The sequence below is a fragment of the Loxodonta africana genome, chromosome X (genome assembly GCF_030014295.1).
Source record: "Loxodonta africana isolate mLoxAfr1 chromosome X, mLoxAfr1.hap2, whole genome shotgun sequence".
NCBI lineage: Eukaryota > Metazoa > Chordata > Mammalia > Proboscidea > Elephantidae > Loxodonta > Loxodonta africana.
Genome location: NC_087369.1, coordinates 46,776,215 through 46,796,198, shown reverse-complemented (window position 1 = coordinate 46,796,198; position 19,984 = coordinate 46,776,215). Strand labels below are relative to the sequence as shown.

Here is a 19,984-nt window from a genome sequence, read left to right as displayed (position 1 = left end):
CCTCACTGTTCTTTATCGATGTGTAGTATTCCATTGTGTGAATATACCACAATTTGTTTAACCATTCATCCATTGATGGAAAACCTTGGTTGCTTCCAGCTTTTTGCTATTGTAGACAGAGCTGCAATAAACATGGGTGTGCATATATCTGTTCGTGTGAAGGCTTTTATTTCTCTAGGGTATATTCCCAGGAGTGGGATTTCTGGGTTGTATGGTAGTTCTATTTCTAACTGTTTAAGATAACGCCAGATAGATTTCCAAAGTGGTTGTACCATTTTACATTCCCACCGGCAGTGTATAAGAGTTCCAATCTCTCTGCAGCCTCTCCAACATTTATTATTTTGTGTTTTTTGGATGAATGCCAGCCTTGTTGGAGTGAGATGGAATCTCATCATAGTTTTAATTTGCATTTCTCTAATGGCTAATGATCGAGAGCATTTTCTCATGTGTCTGTTAGCTGCCTGAATATCTTCTTTAGTGAAGTGGGTGTTCATATCCTTTGCCCACTTCTTGATTGGGTTGTTTGTCTTTTTGTGGCTGAGTTTCGACAGAATCAGATAGATTTTAGAGATCAGGCACTGGTTGGAGATGTCATAGCTGAAAATTCTTTCCCAGTCTGTAGGTGGTCTTTTTACTCTTTTGGTGATGTCTTTAGATGAGCATAGGTGTTTGATTTTTAGGAGCTCCCAGTTATCTGGTTTCTCTTTGTCATTTTTGGTAATGTTTTGTATGTTACCGAGTATTTTTGTAGCATTAAACAACTGATGCCATTGCCAGTAGCTTCTTAATTCCAAAATCTGATTTACCGTTCCTGTTATAACCAGAGCTCTTCTCTTTCTGAAATAGAGATCTTATCAGATCACTTTCCTGCCTAAAAGCCTTCAGAATGCAAACCAAACATGGAATCCAAAGGCCTTGGTGGTCTGGTCCTTATCTTCTTTTTTTTTTCACGATTATGGAGTTTTTTAAGGAAGTAACAGGTTACAATTCAGGATGAAGATCAACTTGGAAGTAACAGGAATGACTCAGGATACAGTTTTTCAACCAGGACAGCTTCTTCTTGACCCTTTAATCTTTATATAGTGTCCTTCCTTATCCTTCATGGTGGATTTAACTTTAAAGTCTGTTTTGTCAGAAATTAATATTGCCATTCGTGCTCTTATTTGATTGTTGTTTGCTTGATATATTTTTTCCACCCTTTGAGTTTTAGTTTGTTTGTGTCTTTAAGTCTAAGGTATGTCTCTTGTAGGCAGCATATAGATGGATTGTGTTTTTTATCAATTCTGCCACTCTCTGTCTCTTTTTGGTGCATTTAGTCCATTTACATTTAGTGTAATTATTGATAGGTATGAGTTTAGTGCTGTCCTTTTGATGTTTTGTGTGTGTGTGTGTTGTTGACAGTTTCTTTTTTCCACTTAATTTTCTGTGCTGAGTAGTTTTTCTTATATATTGTCTTTTCCTCTTTTTTCATTTTTGTTTCTTTTGTATTTGCTGAGTTTTTGTGTTTACTTGTGTTTTATTTTGTTTGTAGGATTGTCAGTTTCCTTTGTGGTTATATTAATATTTACCCCTATTTTTCTAAGTTTAAACCAAACTTTTATTTCTTTATATCACCTGGACTTCCTCTGCATATGAAAGATCTATGACTACATTTTTTAGTTCCTCTTTTTTGATTTAATGTTGTCATCTTTTACATAATGACGTCTCTGTTTCCCTGTTTTGACTGTTTTAGCTTTGATTTATTTTTGTGATTTCCGTATCTGGGTTGATATCTAGTTGCTCTGTCCTGTGTTCTAGTCTTGGGTTGTTATCTGATATTATTGATTTTCTAACTGGAGGACTCTTTTTAGTATTTCTTGTAATTTTGGTTTGGTTTTTGCAAATTCCCTAAACTTCTGTTTATCTGGAAATGTCCTAATTTCATCTTCATATATGAGAGATGGAAACTCTGGTGGCATAGTGTTTAAGTGCTATGGCTGCTAACCAAAGGGTCAATGGTTCGAATCCACCAGATGCTCCTTGGAAACTCTATGGGGCAGTTCTACTCTGTCCTATAGGGTCGCTATGAGTCAGAATAGACTTGATGGCACTGTTTTTTTTTTTATATATATATGAGAGATGCAGTTTTGATGTGTATATAATTTCGTGGCTGGAATTTTTTTCTTTCAAGGCCTTATACATGTGTTTTCATTGCCTTCTTGCCTGCATGGTTTCTGCTGGATAGTCCAAACTTAGTGTTATTAACTTCTTTGTAGGTGACTTTTCATTTATCCCTAGCTGCTCTTAAAATTCTTTCTTATCTTTGGTTTTGGCAAGTTTGAATATAATATGTCATGGTGACTTTCTTTTGCGATCTACCTTGTGTACAGTTTGATGAGAATCTTGGATAGATATCTTCTCATCTTTCATGGTATCAGGGAAGTTTTCTGCCAACAGATCTTCAACAATTCTCTCTGTATTTTCTGTTAGCCCCCCCACCCCGTTCTGGTACTCCAATCACTCGTAGGTTATTTCTCTTGATAGAGTGCCACATAATTCTTAGGGTTTCTTCATTTTTTTAAGTTCTTTTATCTGATTTCTCCTCAAATACGTTGCTGTAAGTGCTTTATCACCAATTGTGACTTTCATTGCCTCAATTCTGCTCCTATGACTTTCTATTGAGTTGTCCAATTCTGAAATTTTATTGTTAATCTTCAGAATTTCTGTTTGCTATTTTTTTTTATCTATGGTTTCTTTTAGTCTATTAAATTTGTCACTGTGCTCTTCTCTAATCTTCTTAAGTTGCTCTTATGCTGTATCTGTGCATTCCTTGGCTTGTTCTGCATTATGCCTGATATCCTTCCTGATTCCTTGAAGAGTTCTGTATATTAATGTTTTGTATTCTACCTCTGGTAGTTCCAGGGAGTTATTTTCATCTGGAAAATTTCTTGATTCTTTGTTTTGGAAGCTTGCTGAAGACATTATGGTCTGCCTCTTTACATGATTTGATACCGACTGTTGTCTCTGAGCCATCAGTAAGTTATTGTATTTATTTATGTTTGCTTACTGTGTCCTAGCTTCTTGTTTTGTTTTGATGTTCTAAAATAGGCTGCTCGAGTGAGCGTGTTTGATTATTGGTGCCTTTGAAGCTCTACATCGTGTCACCAGGTGGTTAGAGCTGTTACTAGGTATATGAGCTCAGGAGTCCATTTACTTTTTTTTTGGGGGGGGAACAAAATAACTCTAATTATTGGTAAACAAACAACACAACTGGTGAGAACACAAGTGTGTGGGCATTCTAGAGTAGTTTACAAGCCGCTAGTATTCATGGGTAAGTGTGCTTTTAGAGGGGAAGTTAGTCTGAGCATCAGTTAGTTGGAGACAGGTTGTGAAAGTCTCTTTTTTTTTTTTTAATTTTTATCAAGCTTCAAGTGAACATTTACCATTCCAATCAGTCTGTCACATGTAGGTTTACATACATCTTACTCCCTTCTCCCACTTGCTCTCCCCCTATTGAGTCAGCCCTTCCAGTCTCTCGTTTCGTGCCAATTTTGCCATCTTCCCTCTCTCTCTATCTTCCCATCCCCCCTCCAGTCAAGAGTTGCCAACACATTCTCCCGTGTCCACCTGATTTAATTAGCTCACTCTTCATCAGCATCTCTCTCCCCCCCACTGACCAGTCCTTTTCATGCCTGATGATTTGTCTTCGGGGATGGTTCCTGTCCTGTGCCATCAGAAGTTCCGGGGAGCATTGTCACTGGGATTCCTCTAGTTGCAATCATACCATTAGGTGTGGTCTTTTTATGAGAATTTGGGGTCTGTATCCCATTGGTCTCGTGCTCCCTCAGGAGTCCATTTACTTTTATGGATTCAGCTCAGGTGCCCAGGTAGTTAGTCTTCAAGTGTGAGGTACAGGCTCTCACCTACAGTCTTTGACGAGCAGGCGTGATTGGTGTAGGCACAGGTATCTGGGTGCAGTAGGGGGTACCGTGCCATGCAAGGTGGGGACTGACACCTGCCCCTGAGTGTGTGTGAGGAAAGCATGTCTCTGTTCTCTAGGGGGCCTATGTGGATAGGGTTTGCACCCGGACTATGGGCACCTAATGCTATTGTCTATGAGGACTGGGAGGCACCACTTATCCTTGGACCCCTGTTGAGAGTGGCTAGGTGGCATGGGTGAAGCCACCAGTCCTCAGGCCCCTGATGTGAGTAGGTGATAACCCTCCTTAATAGGCAGAGTGGTGTCAAACTTCATGAACCTACTTCTCCACCATATTGCTGAAACAGTTGGAGTTAGACTTCAGGTATATACCGTGTTGTACTGTGCTAAGGAGGCTCTAGGCTGTTGAAACGGGCCCACACAGGTCGATGAAGGGGTGAAAGGCATTCAAAGTCCGTGGACCACTTATGCCTGTGCCTAGACAAAGGAGCTGTTTCTGCCCTGAATTTGCAGCTTAGAGGAGCCAGCAGATTATTTTTCCCCCTTTTTGTTAATTTGTTCCTTCTCCAAGGCTGGGAGGATGGCTCTGGGCACGTGTCAGATCCTACTTCCAGCCCAGGGAAAGCAGCTATCACGGAAGCTGGCTTGGGACCCGGTGCAAAGCAGGGAGGGGTCAGATAAATGGGAGAGAGTTTTTTTCCAAAGGGGTATATTTTGGTTTTCATGGTAGATTAGACGCAAGTATTATGCCGAGAGCACCGCTTTTCACTGATTCTGGAGGCATGAGTGAACTCTCCACTGCTTGGTCTCTCCCGATGTGGAAAACATGTCCCGAATGCCCCTGCTCATTTAACCATGCTCATACCAGCAGATCTGGCCTGTGGGATGCTGGTTCCTGCCATGTCAGGTCTAGCAACTCCTGGTTGCTTCTGAACCATCTCTCCCTCCCCTGCCACTCAGTCCAGTTCCTCAATTTTGTCTTTGATGGTCAGGGCTCCTAGATTGTCATATATAATCAATTCACTTGTTTTTTCAGGTTTTTGTTGTAAGAGGAACCACTGGAAGCATCTGACTACTCTGCCATCTTGGCCCTTCCTCTGAAGTTATTTTCTATTTGGAAAAGTTGGAGAAATTAAAACAAGCAAATGAAAAGCAACACCACTGATATTAAAAGACAAGCCCTTAAGGAAAGTAATTTCATTGTTGAATTCGTATATGTTCTGCTGTGTATATTTTCAACAACAACAAAAATAAATGAGAAAAGTGATTTCAGTATCCATGATAGACAGGAAACCCTGGTGGCGTAGTGGTTAAGTGCTACAGCTGCTAACCAAATGGTCAGTATTTCGAATCCACCAGGTGCTCCTTGGAAACTCTATGGGGCAGTTCTACTCTGTCCTATAGGGTCGCTATGAGTCAGAATCAACTCAACGGCACTGGGTTTGGTTTTGGTTTGGTATGATAGACACTGGGTAATATCATACCATATAAATAGGCCATACAAATCAATTAAAAATATAACCGTATTAATTAAAAAGGCAAATAACAGGAACATTAAACTCACAAAAGGAACATGTTGGGTGCTGTCCAGTCAATTCCGACTCAAAGAGACCCCATGAGCAGAGTAGAACTGCACCACAGGGTTTTCTTGGAAGTAACCTTTATGGAAGCAGGTTTTTCTCCTGCAGAGCTGCTGGGTGGGATTGAACAGTCAACCTTTCAGTTAAGCACTTAACTTTTGCACTACCAGTGCTCCTTAAAAGGACTACAAATTGCAAAATACTGAAACAAAACAAAACAAAAACACATTCAGCCTTGAAAAGCCAAATTAGGACAATCATCTTAGAGGCAATTTTTATCTATAAGATTCCCAACCCAAAACCATTGTCACTGAGTCGATTCTGACTCATAGTGACCCTATAGGACAGAGTAGAATGGCCCCATAAGGGTTTCCAAGACTGTAAATCTTTATGGAAGCAGACTGCCACATCTTTGTTACCTATAAGATTAGCAAGTTAAAAAATGATTAATAATTAGCCAAGTAAAATATTAATACTAATAAAATATTACTGTAACAGCCCAAATTCTGCCCCTGCCCCTCCCCCAGCAGGTTCACAAAGGGTGTTATCCCTTCCTGAGGCTGCCCTCTGAGTGGTCTTATCACTCCTAAATGTTCTGTGCCCCAGAATGACCGACTGAGTATGGCAATTTGCTAGATCTAATGTGGTAAAATAAACAAAAAATTCAAAGCATTGTGATAATATTTTGTAATATTTATTTTCTCTCAAAACTCCTGCAATGTGGTATTGTTGCCTCCATATTGCAGTTGGAGAGAGACAAAGAGATTTAGCGGTTTTTCTGTGTCACGTTGTCAAAGTATTTTTGAGATGAGAACAAAGTTCTCCAGATGTCAGGCCTCTGACTTTGCCGTTGCAGAGTAATCTTCCCCAAACAGCCTCTCCTGACAATATCAGGTTTCCTCAGCCGAGTATTTAGGAGGCTGTTGGCAAGTCTAGTTACTTGGGACATCTTAATAACTGAAGTCACATTTGATGGAAAAACACATAAAGAGACTGTGGGTGATTGAGGGCATCTTGTCAGCAGTCTGGCTCCAAATATGCATGATGCCACATATTTGGAATTCTGCAATGAGAGTGCAGAAATATTTCAATAAAGCATCTGATAGGTTTATCTGATTCTTCTAATACAGTGTTTTCAGAGAAGTAACAAGTGTTTTAAAGAAGAAACAAGTTCTCAATTAGCTGAAAAGCACCATTGATTCAAAACAGTAAATGAAGTATTTGTTATTTGCATAAACAAAGACATAAAATGGATCTTTGAGGCAGACTTTCAGGAAGCCAGAGGCAAAGGGGAGAAAGGAAAGAAGAACTTAAAGAGAGGGAAGGCTTAGAAAAATATGCAGTCTTGTCTTGGACATTTGCCAGGGAATTCTGGGTAATGAAGGACTAAAAACAAAACAAAACAAAAAGGAAACAAGGGTAAGGAAAGGGTCACAAGCAATAGAGAGCTGGTGATGTGGTCAATAGAAATAAAAAGGTCCAACTATTGTGGGTGGTGTGGGGAGGACGGGGCATGGCAGTAGAAGGCTGAGGTCAAACTCAGGGTAAAATAATAACAGCAAATAAACGAGCGGGGGGTGGGGGGAGGAGATGAATAAGGAGCTGGAATAGAAAGAGGAAAGGAAGCACATTTAACAGGAAACCGACCAAAATAGAGATGCATAGTGTCATCTGAAGGGAAAGGGAAGAAAGGGATAGTAACACTATGCAAACAGAAAAACTCAAGGAGAGATGATTTTGAATATTGAAAAAATAGAGCCCTTTGAATCACGTGCAAATACATAAACTCCATCAAGGTCAATTACAGAGGACAGAGGCTTTGGATGTTGTTACAGGAATGGTTGGCTCCCATAATTTCCCATCCTGAAAGTCAGCAACCTTTCAAGGCCAGGAGGCAGGATCCTGATCACTGTTTTTTAAAAAAATTATTATTCTGGTAAGAATATGTATAATAAAACATTCGCCAATTCAGTAATTTTTACATATACAATTCCGTGATACGTTACACTCATCATGTTGCTGCTCATTGTTTTTAAGTGCTCCGAAGGCCTGGGAAGGAGTGGGGAGCAGTGGAGGAAGGAAAGAGAGAATGTGAGAGCCCCAGAAGAAGGTTTGGGGATGGATGTTTCAGTATTCTCAAAATTATTATTTTTATTTATTTGTTTATCAAATGATCCTTTATTGAAACATTTTCCTTTGTAGTTCTTAGCTAGCTGGGCATTCCATTGCACCACTGTTGATGCTATATTTGATGTCATGAAGGTGGTGGCCATCAAGATTGCAGACAACAGATGGAGCAGTCCCTGTTGTTGCTAGGTGCCGTTGAGTCAGTTCCTACTCATAGCTACCCTATGTATAACAGAACGAAACACTGCCCAGTCCTGCGCCGTCCTCACTATTATTGTTATGCTTGAGCCCATTGTTGTAGCCACTGTGTCAGTTCATCTCATTGAGGGTCTTCCTCTTTTTTGCTGACCCTCTATTTTACCAAGCATGATGTCCTTCTCCAGGGACTGGTCCCTCCTGATAACATGTCCAAAGCATGTGAGACAAACTCTCACCATCCTTGCTTCTAAGGAGCATTCTAGTTGTACTTCTTCCAAGAGAGATTTGTTTTTTCTTTTGGCAGTCTGTGGCATATTCAATATTCTTCTCCAACACCGCAATTCAAAGGTGTCAGTTCTTCAGTCTTCCCTATTCGTTGTCCAGCTTTCACACCCATATGAGGCAATTGAAAACACCATGGCTTGGGTCAGGCGCATCTTAGTTTTCAAGGTGACATCTTGTTACTTTTCAGCACTTTAAAGAAGTATTTTGCAGCAGATTTGCCCAAAGCAATGCGTCTTTCGATTTCTTTTTTTTTTTTTTTTAACTTTTATTGCGCTTTAAATGAATAAACCAAGTCAGTCTTTCATACAAAAACTTACATACATCTTGATATATACTCCTAGTTGCTCTCCCTCTAATGAGACAGCACAATCTTTCCCTCCACTCTCTCTTTTCATGTCCATTCGGCCAGCTTCTGACCCCCTCTGTTCTCTCATCTCTTCTCCAGACAGGAGTTGCCCACATAGTCTCGTGTGTCTACTTGACCCAGGAAGCTCACTCTTCCCCAGTATCATTTTCTACACCATAAAAAAAAAAAAAAGTCCAGCCCAATTCCTGTCTGACGTGTTGGCTTTGGGAATGGTTCCTGTCTTGGGCTAACAGAAGGTCTGGGCACCATGACCTTCGGGGTCCTTCTAGTCTCAGTCAGACCACTAAGTTTGGTCTTTTTAGGAGAATTTGAGATCTGCATCCCACTGTTCTCCTGCTCCCTCAGGGGTTCTCTGTTGTGTTCCCTGTCAGGGCAGTCATCGGTTGTAGCTGGGCACCCTCTAGTTCTTCTGGTCTCAGGCTGATGGAGTCTGTGGTTTATGTGACCCTTTCTGTCTCTTGGGCTCCTAATAATTACCTTGTGTCTTTGGTGTTCTTCATTCTCCTTTGCTCCAGGTGCGTTGAGACCCATTGATGCATCTTAGATGGCTGCTTGCTAGCAATTTAAGACCCCAGAAGCCACTCTCCAAAGTGGGATGCATATTTGTTTTCTTAATAGATTTTATTATGCCAATTGACTTAGATGTCCCCTGAAACCATGGTCCCCAAACCCCCACCCTTGCTACGCTGGCCTTTGAAGTGTTCAGTTCGTTCAGGGAACTTCTTTGCTTTTAGTTTAGTCCAGTTGTGCTGACCTCGCCTCTATTGTGTGTTGTATTTCCTTTCACCTAAAATAGTTCTTATCTAGTATCTAATTAGTGAAAACCCTTCTCCCTCCCTCCCTCCCTTCCTCCCTCCCCCCTCTCGTACCCATCAAAGAGTATTTTCTTCTTTGTTTAAACTATATTTCGAGTTCTTATAATAGTGGTCTTATACAATATTTGTCCTTTTGCAACTGACTAATTTCACTCAGCATGATACCTTCCAGATTCCTCCATGTTATGACATGTTTCACAGATTCATCGTTGTTCTTTATTGATGTGCAGTATTCCATTGTGCGAATATACCATAGTTTATTTATCCATTCATCCCTTGATGGGCACCTTGGTTGCTTCCATCTTTTTGCTATTGCAAACAATGCTGCAATGAACATGGGCGTGCATATATCTGTTTGTGTAAAGGCTCTTATTTCTCTAGCATACATTCTAAGGAGTGGGATTCCTGGATCGTATGGTAGGTCTATTTCTAGCTTTTTAAGGAAGCACCAAATCAATTTCCAAAGTTGTTGTGCCATTTCACATTCCCACCAGCAGTGTATAAGTTTTCCAGTCTCTCCACAACCTCTCCAACTTTTATTATTTTGTGTTTTTTGGATTAATGCCAGCCTTGTTGGAGTGAGATAGAATCTCATTTTAGTTTTGATTTGCATTTCTCTAATGACTAATGATCGTAAGCATTTCCTCATGTCTCTGTTAGCTGCCTGAATGTCTTCTTTAGTGAAGTGCCTGTTCATAACCTTTGCCCGTTTTTTAATTGGGTTATTTGTCTTTTTGTAGTTGAGTTTTTGCAGTATCATGTAGATTTTAGAGATCAGATGCTGATCAGAAATGTCATAACTAAAAACTTTTTCTCTGTCTGCAGGTAATCATTTTACTCTTTTGGTAAAGTCTTTGGCTGAGCATAGGTGTTTGATTTTTAGGAGCTCCCAGTTATCTAGTTTCTCTATGTACTGTTTATGCCATGTATTAGGGCTCCTAACGTCGTCCCTATTTTTTCTCCCATGATCTTTATTGTTTTAGATTTTATATTTAGGTCTTTGATCCATTTTGAATTCATTTTTGTGCATGGTGTGAGGTATGGGTCTTGTTCCATTTTTTTGCAGATAGATATCCAGTTATGCCAGCACCATTTGTTAAAGAGATTGTGTTTTCCCCATTTAACTGACTTTGGGCCTTTGTCAAATATCAGCTGCTCATATGTGGATGGATTTATGTCTGGATTCTCAATTCTGTTCCGTTGGTCTGTGTAACTGTTGTTGTACTGGTACCAGGCTGTTTTGACTACTGTGGCAGTATAATAGGTTCTAAAATCAGTTAGAGTGAGGCGTCCCACTTCATTCTTCTTTTTCAGTAATGTTTTACTTATCTGAGGCCTCTTTCCCTTCTATATGAAGCTGGTGATTTTTTTCTCCATCTCATTAAAAAATGTTGGAATTTGGATCGGAATTGCATTGTATCTATAGGTGGCTTTTGGTAGAATAGATATTTTTCAATGTTAGGTCTTCCTATCCATGAGCAAGGTATTTTTTTTCCACTTACGTATGTCTCTTTTGGTGTCTTGTAGTTTTCTTTGTATAGGTATTTTATACCTCTGGTAAGAGTTATTCCTAAGTATTTTACCTTCTTGGGGGCTATTGTAGATGGTATTGATTTGGTGATTTCCTCTTCAATGTTCTTTTTTTTGGTGTAGAAGAATCCAACTAATCTTTGTATGTTTATCTTGTATGCTGATACTCTGCTGAACTCTCATATTAGTTTCAGTAGTTTTCTTGAGGGTTCTTTAGGGTTTTCTGTGTATAAGATCATGTCATCTGCGAATAGAATACTTGTACTTCTTTCTTATCGATCTGTATGCCCTTTATTTCTTTATCTAGTCTAATAGCTCTGGCTAGGACCTCCAGCACAATGTTGAATAAGAGTGGTGATAAAAGGCATCCTTGTCTGGTTCCTGATCTCAAGGGGAATGCTTTCAGACTTTCTCTATTTAGGATGATGTTGGCTGTTGGCTTTGTATAAATGCCCTTTATTATGCTGAGGAATTTTCCTTCTATTCCTGTTTTGGTGAGAGTTTTTATCATGACTGGGTTTTGGACTTTGTCCAGTGCCTTTTCTGCATCAATACTTAAGATCATGTGGTTCTTCTCTTTTGTTTTATTTATATGATGGATTACAGTAATTGTTTTTCTAATGTTGAACCATCCCTGCATATTGGTATGAATCCCACTTGGTCATAGTGAAATTTTTTTTAATATGTTGTTGAATTCTATTGGCTAGAATTTTGTTGAGGAGTTTTGCATCTAAGTTCATGAAGGATATAGGTCTATAATTTTCCTTTTTTGTTGTGTCTTTACCTGGGTTTGGTATCAAGGATATGCTGCCTTCATAAAACGAGATTGGGAGTATTCTGTCCTTATCTGTGCTCTGAAGTACCTTTAGCAGTAGTGGTGTTAACTCTTCTCTGAAAGTTTGGTAGAACTCTGCAGTGAAGCTGTCCTTGCCAGGGCTTTTTTTTGTTGTTGGGAGATTTTTAATTACGTTTTCAATCTCTTCTTTTGTTACGGGTTTATTTATTTGTTCTACCTCTGTTTGTGTTAGTTTAGGTAGGTAGTGTGTTTCTAGAAATTCATCCATTTCTTCTAGGTTTTCAAATTTGTTACAGTACAATTTTTCATAGTAATCTGACAATGATTCTTTTAATTTCAGTTGGATCTGTTGTAATATCGCCCATCTCATTACTTATTTGGGTTATTTGCTTCCTCTCCTGTTTTTCTTTTGTCAGTTTGGCCAATGGTTTATCAATTTTGTTAAGTTTTTCAAACGAACCAGCTTTTGATCTTGTTAACTCTTTCAATTGTTTTTCTGTTCTCTATTTCATTCAATTCTGCTCTAATGTTTATTATTTGCTTTCTTCTAGCACCTGAGGGTTTCTTTTGTTGCTCTCTTTCTATTTGTTCAAGTTGTAGGGACAATTCTTTGATTTTGGTCCTTTCTTCTTTTTGTATGTGTACATTATTGACATAAATGGACCTCTGAGCACTGCTTTTGCTGTGTCCCAAAGGCTCTGATAGGAAGTGCTTTCATTCTCCATTAGATTCTATGAATTTCTTTATTCCATCCTTCATGTCTTCTATATCCCAGTCTTTTCTGAGCAGGGTATTGTTCAGTTTCGAAGTGTTTGATTTCTTTTCCCAGCTTTTGCTGTTATTGATTTCTACTTTTATGACCTTATGGTCAGAGAAGATACTTTGTAATATTTTGATGTTTTGGATTCTGCTAAGGCTTGCTTTATGACCTAATATGTGGTCTATTCTAGAGAATGTTCCATGTGCACTGGAAAAGAAAGTATACTTGGCTACTGATGGGTGGAATGTTCTGTATATGTCTGTGAGGTAAAGTTGGTTTATCGTGGCATTTCAATCTTCCCTGTCTTTACTGAGCTTCTTTCTGAATGTTCTGTCCTTTACTGAAAGTGGTGTGTTGAAGTCTCCTGCTTTTTTTTTTTTTTTTACTATAAATGTGGAGCTATCTCACTTTTCAATGCTGTAAGAGTTTGTTTTATGTATTTTGGAGCCCTGTCACTGGGTACATAAGTATTTAATATAGTTATGTCCTTCTGCTGTATTGTCCCTTAAATCATTATATAGTGTCCTTCCTTGTCCTTTGTGGTGGATTTAACCTTAAAGTCTATTTTGTCAGAGATTAAGACCGCCACTCCTTCTCTTTTTTGATTGTTGTTTATTTGATATACTTTTTTCCTATCCTTTGAGTTTTAGTTTGTGTTTCTAAGTCTAAGGTGTGTCTCTTGTAGGTAGTAAATGGATGGATTGTGTATTTTTTAATCCATTCTGCCACTCACTGCCTCTTTATTGGTGCATTTTAGTGCTTTTATTTTGATGTCTTTTTTTGTGTGTTGTCAGTTTCTTTTTCCCACTTAATTTTTTGTGCTGAATAGTTTATCTTTATATATTGTCTTTTCCTCTTATTCATCATAGTTGATTTTGTTTCTGCTTTCTATTTTTTCTTGTATTTTATTTTGATTAGTAGGATTGTTAGTCTCCTTTGTTGTTACCTTAATATTTACCCCTATTTTTCTAAGTTTAAACCTAACTTGTCTTTCTTTATATTGCCTTGTCTTCCTCTCCATATGAAAGATCTATGACTACATTTCTTAGTCCCTCTTTATTGTTTTAATGTTGTCTCCTTTTATGTAATAACATCGCTGTTTTCCTGTTGTGAACCTTTTTTAATCTTGATTTATTTTTGTGATTTCCCTGTCTGAGTTGACCTCTGATTGCTCTGTCCAGTGTTCTAGTCTTGGGTTGATACCTGATATTACTGATCTTCTAGCCAAAGAACTCCCTTTATTATTTCTTGTAGTTTTGGTTTGGTTTTTATGAATTTCCTAAACTTCTGTTTATCTGGAAATGTCCTAATTTCACTTTCATATTTGACAGACAGTTTTGCTGGATATATGATTCTTGGCTGGTAATTTTTTTCCTTCAATGCTTTATATAAGTTATCCCATTGCCTTCTTGCCTGCATGGTTTCTGCTGCATTAAAAAAAAAAAAACCCCAGTGCCATTGAGTCTATTCCGACTCATAGCGACCCCATAGGACAGAGTAGAACTGCCCCATAGAGTTTCCAAGGAGCGCCTGGTGGATTTGAACTGCTGACCCTTTGGTTAGCAGCCGTAGCACTTAACCACTACACCACCAGTATTCCCTCTGCTGAGTAGTATGAGCTTATTCATATTGACTGTCCTTTGTAGATGACTTTTTGTTTATCCCTAGCTGCTTTTGAAATCTTTTTACCTTTCATTTTGGCATTTTTGATTATAATATTTCTTGGTGACTTTCTTTTAGAATCTACCTTATGTGGAGTTTGATGGGCATCTTGGATAGATATCTTCTCATCTTTCATGATATCGGGGAAGTTCTCTGCCAACAAATCTTCAACAATTATCTCTGTATTTTCTATTATCCCTCTCTGTTCTGGTACTCCAATCACTTGTAGGTTCTCTCTCTTGATAGAGTCCCACATGATTCTTAAGATTTCTTCATTTTTTAAAATTCTTTTATCTGATTACATTTTTCATTTTAAAAAATCCTTTTATCTGATTTTTCTTCATCACTTCTGCCTTCCACTTGCTCAATTCTGCTCCTCTGACTTTCTATTAAGTTGTCTAATTCTTTAATTTTATTGTTAATCTTCTGAATTTCTGATTGCTGTCTCTCTATGTATTCTTGCAGCTCATTAAATTTTTCATTATGTTCTTGAATAACCTTTTTAATTTCTTCAACTGCTTTATCTGTGTGTTCCTTGGCTTGTTCTGCATATTGCCTGATCTCCTTCCTGATATCTTGAAGAGTTCTGTATATTAATCTTTTGTATTTTGCATCCGGTAATTCCAGGAAGGCACCTTCATCCAGAAGATCCATTGATTCTTTGTTTTGAGAACTTGTTGACGCAATTATGGTCTGCTTCTTCATGTGATTTGATATTGACTGTTATCTCCATGCCATCTATAAGTTATTGTGTTAGTTTATTTTATGTTTGCTTACTATATCCTAGCTTCTTGCTTTGTTTCGTTTTGATATGTCCTAATAGGCTGCTTGAGTGAACTTGCTTATTTTTGCCTTTGATGCTCTGATGTCCTGTCACCAGATGGCTAGAGCTGTTACCAGGTATATGAGTCTAGGAGTCCATTCACTTTTCTTGTATGGATTCAGCTCAGGTGTCCAGGTAGTTGGTCATGAAGTGTGTGGTACAGGCTCTGTCCTACAGTCTTAGAGGGGCAGGGATGACTGATGTAGGTACCAGTATCTGGTTGCAGCAGGGTGTCATGCTCTGAACAAGGCAGGGAGCTGACAACCATCCTCTGAGTGCCTGTGAGGAAAGGGCATCCCTGTTTTCTAGAGTGCACAGGTAGGTGGGTGCTGCAGATGGACCTTGGGTACCCAGTGCTTTTGGTTGCAAGGACTGGGAGGCACCAGTTATCCTTAGACCCCTGTCACAGGTGGCTGTGTGACCTGAGTGGAGCCACGAGTCCTTAGGCCCCTGATGTGGGTAGGTGAGGACCCTGTTTAATAGGCAAAGCAGTGTCAAACATCAAACACCCACCTCTCCACCGTACAGCTGAAACAGTTGTAGTCTGCCAACAAGGGCCTATTCTCCCGAAATGGGCCCACACAGGTACATGCAGGGGGGAAAGATATTCAAAGTTCATGGACCTTTTATGCCTGGACAGGAGCTGCTTCTATCCTGAGCTCCTCAGGTTAGTGGAGCTGACAGATTATCTTTTCCCCAATTTTGAATTTATTCCTTCTCTAAGTTGGAGAGAATGGTTCAGGATGTGCAACAGGACCTATCTCAGGCCCAGGAAAATTGACAGCCACTGAAGCCAGCTTGGGGCCTGGGGGTGCAGTAAAATATACCCAAGTACTTAGCTTTTGTGGAGAGCATCATTCTTCTCTGGTTCCGGAGGTGTGAGTAGGCTGTGAGTCTGGCTGTTCCTCCTGGAGGAAACTGCGGCCAAGCGCTACCACCAGCCTAGTGCAGCCTGAGGGATCCCAGGGATTCAGGTCCAGCAGCTCCTCTCCACTTCTGAACCATCTCTCCCTCCTCATGCTGCTCAGTTCATTTTCTATCTTTGCCGTTGATGTTCAGGGCTTCTAGTTTGTCATAAATATAACCCTTTCACTTGTTTTTTGGGGTTTTGTTGTAAGAGGGTTCAGTGGAAGGGTCTGACTACTCCGTCATCTTGGCCCCGCCTCACGTCTTTTGATTTCTTGACTGCTGCTTCCATGGGTGTTAATTGCGGTTCCAAGTAAAATGAAATCCTTGACAACTTCAATCTTTTCTCCATTTATGATGATGTTGCTAATTGGTCCAGCTGTGAGGATTTTTGTTTTCTTTATGTTAAGGTGTGATCCATACTGAAGGCTGTGATCTTTGATCTTCATCAGTAAGTGCTTGAAGTCCTTTACACTTTCAGCAAGCAAGGTTGTGTCAACTGCATATCGAAGGTTCTTAATGAGTTCCTCCAATCTGATGCCCTGTTCTTCTTCATATAGTCCAGCATCTTGGATTATTTGCTCAGCTTACAGGTTGAATATGTATGGTGAAAGGATACAACCGTGATGCACACCTTTCCTGACATTAAACTACGCACTATTACCTTGTTCTGTTTGGACGATTGTCTCTTGATCTATGTACAGGTTCTTAACTGAGCACAATTAAGTGTTCTGGTATTCCCATTCTTCACACTGTTGTCCATAATTTCTTATGATCTACACAGTCAAATGCCTTTGCATAGTCAATAAAACAGGTAAACATCTTTGTGGTATTCTCCATTTTTAGCCAGGATCTATCTGACATCAGCAATGATATACTTTGTTCCACATTCCTTTCTGAATCCAGCTTGAATTTCTGGCAGTTCCCTGTCTATATGCTGCTGTAGCCACTTTTGGATGTTCTTCAGCAAAATTTTACTTGAGTGAGATGTTAATGATATTGTTAGATAATTTCCACATTCAGTTTGATCACCTTTGTTGGGAATAGGTATAAATATGGATCTCTTCCAGTCAGTTGACCATGTAGCTGTCTTCCAAATTTTCAAGTGAGCTCTTCCAGTGCTGCATCCATTTGTCGAAACATCTCACTTGGTATCCTGGCAATTCCCGGAGGCTTGTTTTTCACCAATGCCTTCAGTGCAGCTTGGACTTCTTCCTTTAGTACCATCAGTTCCTGATCATATGCTACCTTATGATTGAACATCGACAAATTCTTTTTGCTATAGTGATTCTATATATTCCTTCCATCTTCTTTTGATGCTTCCCGCATCGTTTAATGTTTCCCCTTAGAATCCTTGAATATTACAACTCGAGGCTTGATTTTTCTTTAGTTCTTTCAGCTTGAGAAATGCTGAGCATGTTCTTTCCTTTTGGTTTTCTATCTCTAGGTCTTTGTGCATGTCATTCTAATACTTAAGCTTGTCTTCTCCAGCTGCCCTTTGAAATCTTCTGTTCAGGTCCTTTACTTCATCATTTCTTCCTTTTGCTTTAGCTAATCGCTGTTCAAGAGCAAGTTTCAGAGTCTCTTCTGACATCCATTTTGGTCTTTTCTTTCTTTCCTGTCTTTTTAATTACCTTTTGCTTTCTTCATGTTTGATATCCTTGATGTCATTCCACAACTGGTCTGGTCTTTGGTCATTAGTGTTCAATAGGTCAAATCTATTCTTGAGATGTTCTCTAAATTGAGGTGGGATATACTCAAGGTTGTACTTTGGCTCTTGTGGACTTGTTCTAATTTTCTTCAGTTTCAACTTGAACTTGCTTACGAGCAATTGATGGTTGATGGGCTGTTCCTCAGTTGGCCCCTGGCCTTGTTCTGACTGATGATGTTGAGATTTTCCATTGTCTCTTTCCACGGATGTTCATTTGATTCCTGTATTTTCCATCTGGCAAGGTCCATGTGTATAGTCACCATCTATGTTGTTGAAAAAAGTATTTGCAATGAAGAAGTCATTGGTCATGCAAAATTCTATCATGCAATCTCCAGCACCGTTTCTATCACCAAGGCCATATTTTCCAGTTACTGACCCTTCTTCTTGTTTCCAACTTTTGTGTTCCAATCACCAGTAGTTATCAATGCTTCCTGATTGCATGTTGTATCAACTTCAGACTGCAGAAGCTGGTAAAAATCTTCAATTTCTTCATCTTTGGCCTCAGTGGTTGGTGTGTAAGTTTGAAAAATAGTCGTATTAACTGGTCTTCCTTGTAGGTGTATGGATATTATCCTATCACTGACAGCGTCGTACTTCAGGACAGATCTTGAAATGTTCTTTTTTACAATGAAAGCAACTCCATTCCTCTTTAATTTTTCATTCCCAGCATAGTAGACCATATGATTTTCTGATTCAAAATGGCCAATACCAGTCCATTTCAGCTCATAATGCCTAGGATATTGATGTTTATGTGTTCCATTTCATTTTTGACGATTTCCAGTTTTTTTAGATTCATACTATGTACATTCCACTTTCCTATTATTAATGGATGTTTGCAGCTGTTTCTTCTCATTTTGAGTCATGACACATCAGGAGATGAAGGTCCCGAAAGCTTTACTCCATCCACGTCATTAAGGTCGACTCTACTTTGAGGAGGCAGCTCTTCCCCAGTCATCTTTTGAGCGTCTTCCAACCTGGGGGGGCTCATCTTCCAGCACGATATCAGACAATGTTCAGCTGCTATTTATAAATTTTTCACTGGCTAATTCTTTTCTGAAGTAGACTGCCGGTTCCTTCCTTGTAGCAGTCCCTAGGATTTCTTTAATATTTCCACAGAGTTCTCTGGCTAAAGATTGGTGCTGCATCAGTTGGGCAATGTTGACAATCTCATCAAAAGTGATATTTTTAACCTGCTTACTATTTTTCTGATTCTTTGTTTCTCTGGGTGGTTCCTTGAGGGCTTCGAGAATCAGGTCAGAGGCAGAAGGTACCACCTCAATCTGGGCCTATCTTTCTGAATGGCCTGTTTCACTATAATCCTTGAACACTTCTAGTAACTGGTTGCCTTGGCAATGTCATCACCAACCTTTTCTGGAGACACACCCAGGGGTCCAATCTTGGGGGCCAGGGTGGACATGCCACTGACTTCCCCCTTAGTGTACCTCAGGTAGGTGACTTTGATCTTGTTGGGGTCAAACTTGAGTGGCATGGAAGAGACAGCTGGTGCCGGATTAACCCCGACACTGGACAATTGAAGAAAGTTGCACCTAGGCCTCCTCTGAGCCAAAAGCTGAGAGGCCAGAAGTTGCACCGACTACCTCAAAATTATTTTATTAATAGGGTTGTACATTTAACTACACTGGAGCCAAGAAGGGACTAGGGAAAAAAAAAACAAAGTTTAGAATTTAGAGATGTGGCAGACAGTGTCAGTGCCCCACTCATATTCCCTTGACACCAAGAACAAGGCTTCCTATTGCAAGCACTGTGACACTCAGCCTAGCACTTTCTTTCAGCTGCGGGCAGTGCAGACAGGAAGTATGAGAGAGTTAACACCCCTGGGAGCAGCCCTTAGCCAAAGATGGATAGGAGGACTTTAAGATAAATACTCTAGTTGCCTTTCTTCTCTGGGAAGAAGGAATGGAGGTATGAGGGCTGGCGTGGTTAGACAATTTTGAAATATATTCTATGCTATCACCCAGAGGTCCCAGTGGGATTAAGCCTCAGTTGCCCATAACAGTACCCTGCTCAATAACTCACCCTTTTTGTCTTTCTTCTTTTCCCTGTCTCTTTCCCACTCCCCTGCTGGTGTTTTCTGGGATCACCAGTCCCTCTCAAAAATTTTTTTTGTGCTCAAAAGCCCTGTCTTGTGGTCTGCTTCTGGGGAAATCCAAACTAAGACAAGACGTCTCATACACAAGGTTAAGAATTTAATTGTTTTCCTGAGAAGACGTGTCTGCTTTGGACAAAGTGTTAAATAATATACTTTGTATAATATATCATGAGAGAGAAAAATACCGAAATCCTCTGTGATCAACAGTTCCTCCCTGGGTCACTTAGAACTCTATTGGCCTTTAAAATGTTAATAGGAGTTATCAGATTTTGGGGTCAAATAAGGGTACCAAACCAAACCAAACCAAACCCAGCCCACTGCTGTCAAGTTGATTCTGACTCATAGCAACCCTATAGGACAGAGTAGAACTGCCCCATAGGGTTTCTAAGGCAGCA

At 39.7% G+C, this 19,984-nt stretch overlaps 1 pseudogene; it reads right to left on the bottom strand.

The window, feature by feature from the left end:
- Positions 1 to 7,704: 7,704 nt before the first annotated feature.
- On the bottom strand, positions 7,705 to 19,049 carry LOC100671689 (large ribosomal subunit protein uL11-like; annotated as a pseudogene).
- Between the last annotated feature and the right edge of the window lie 935 nt (positions 19,050 to 19,984).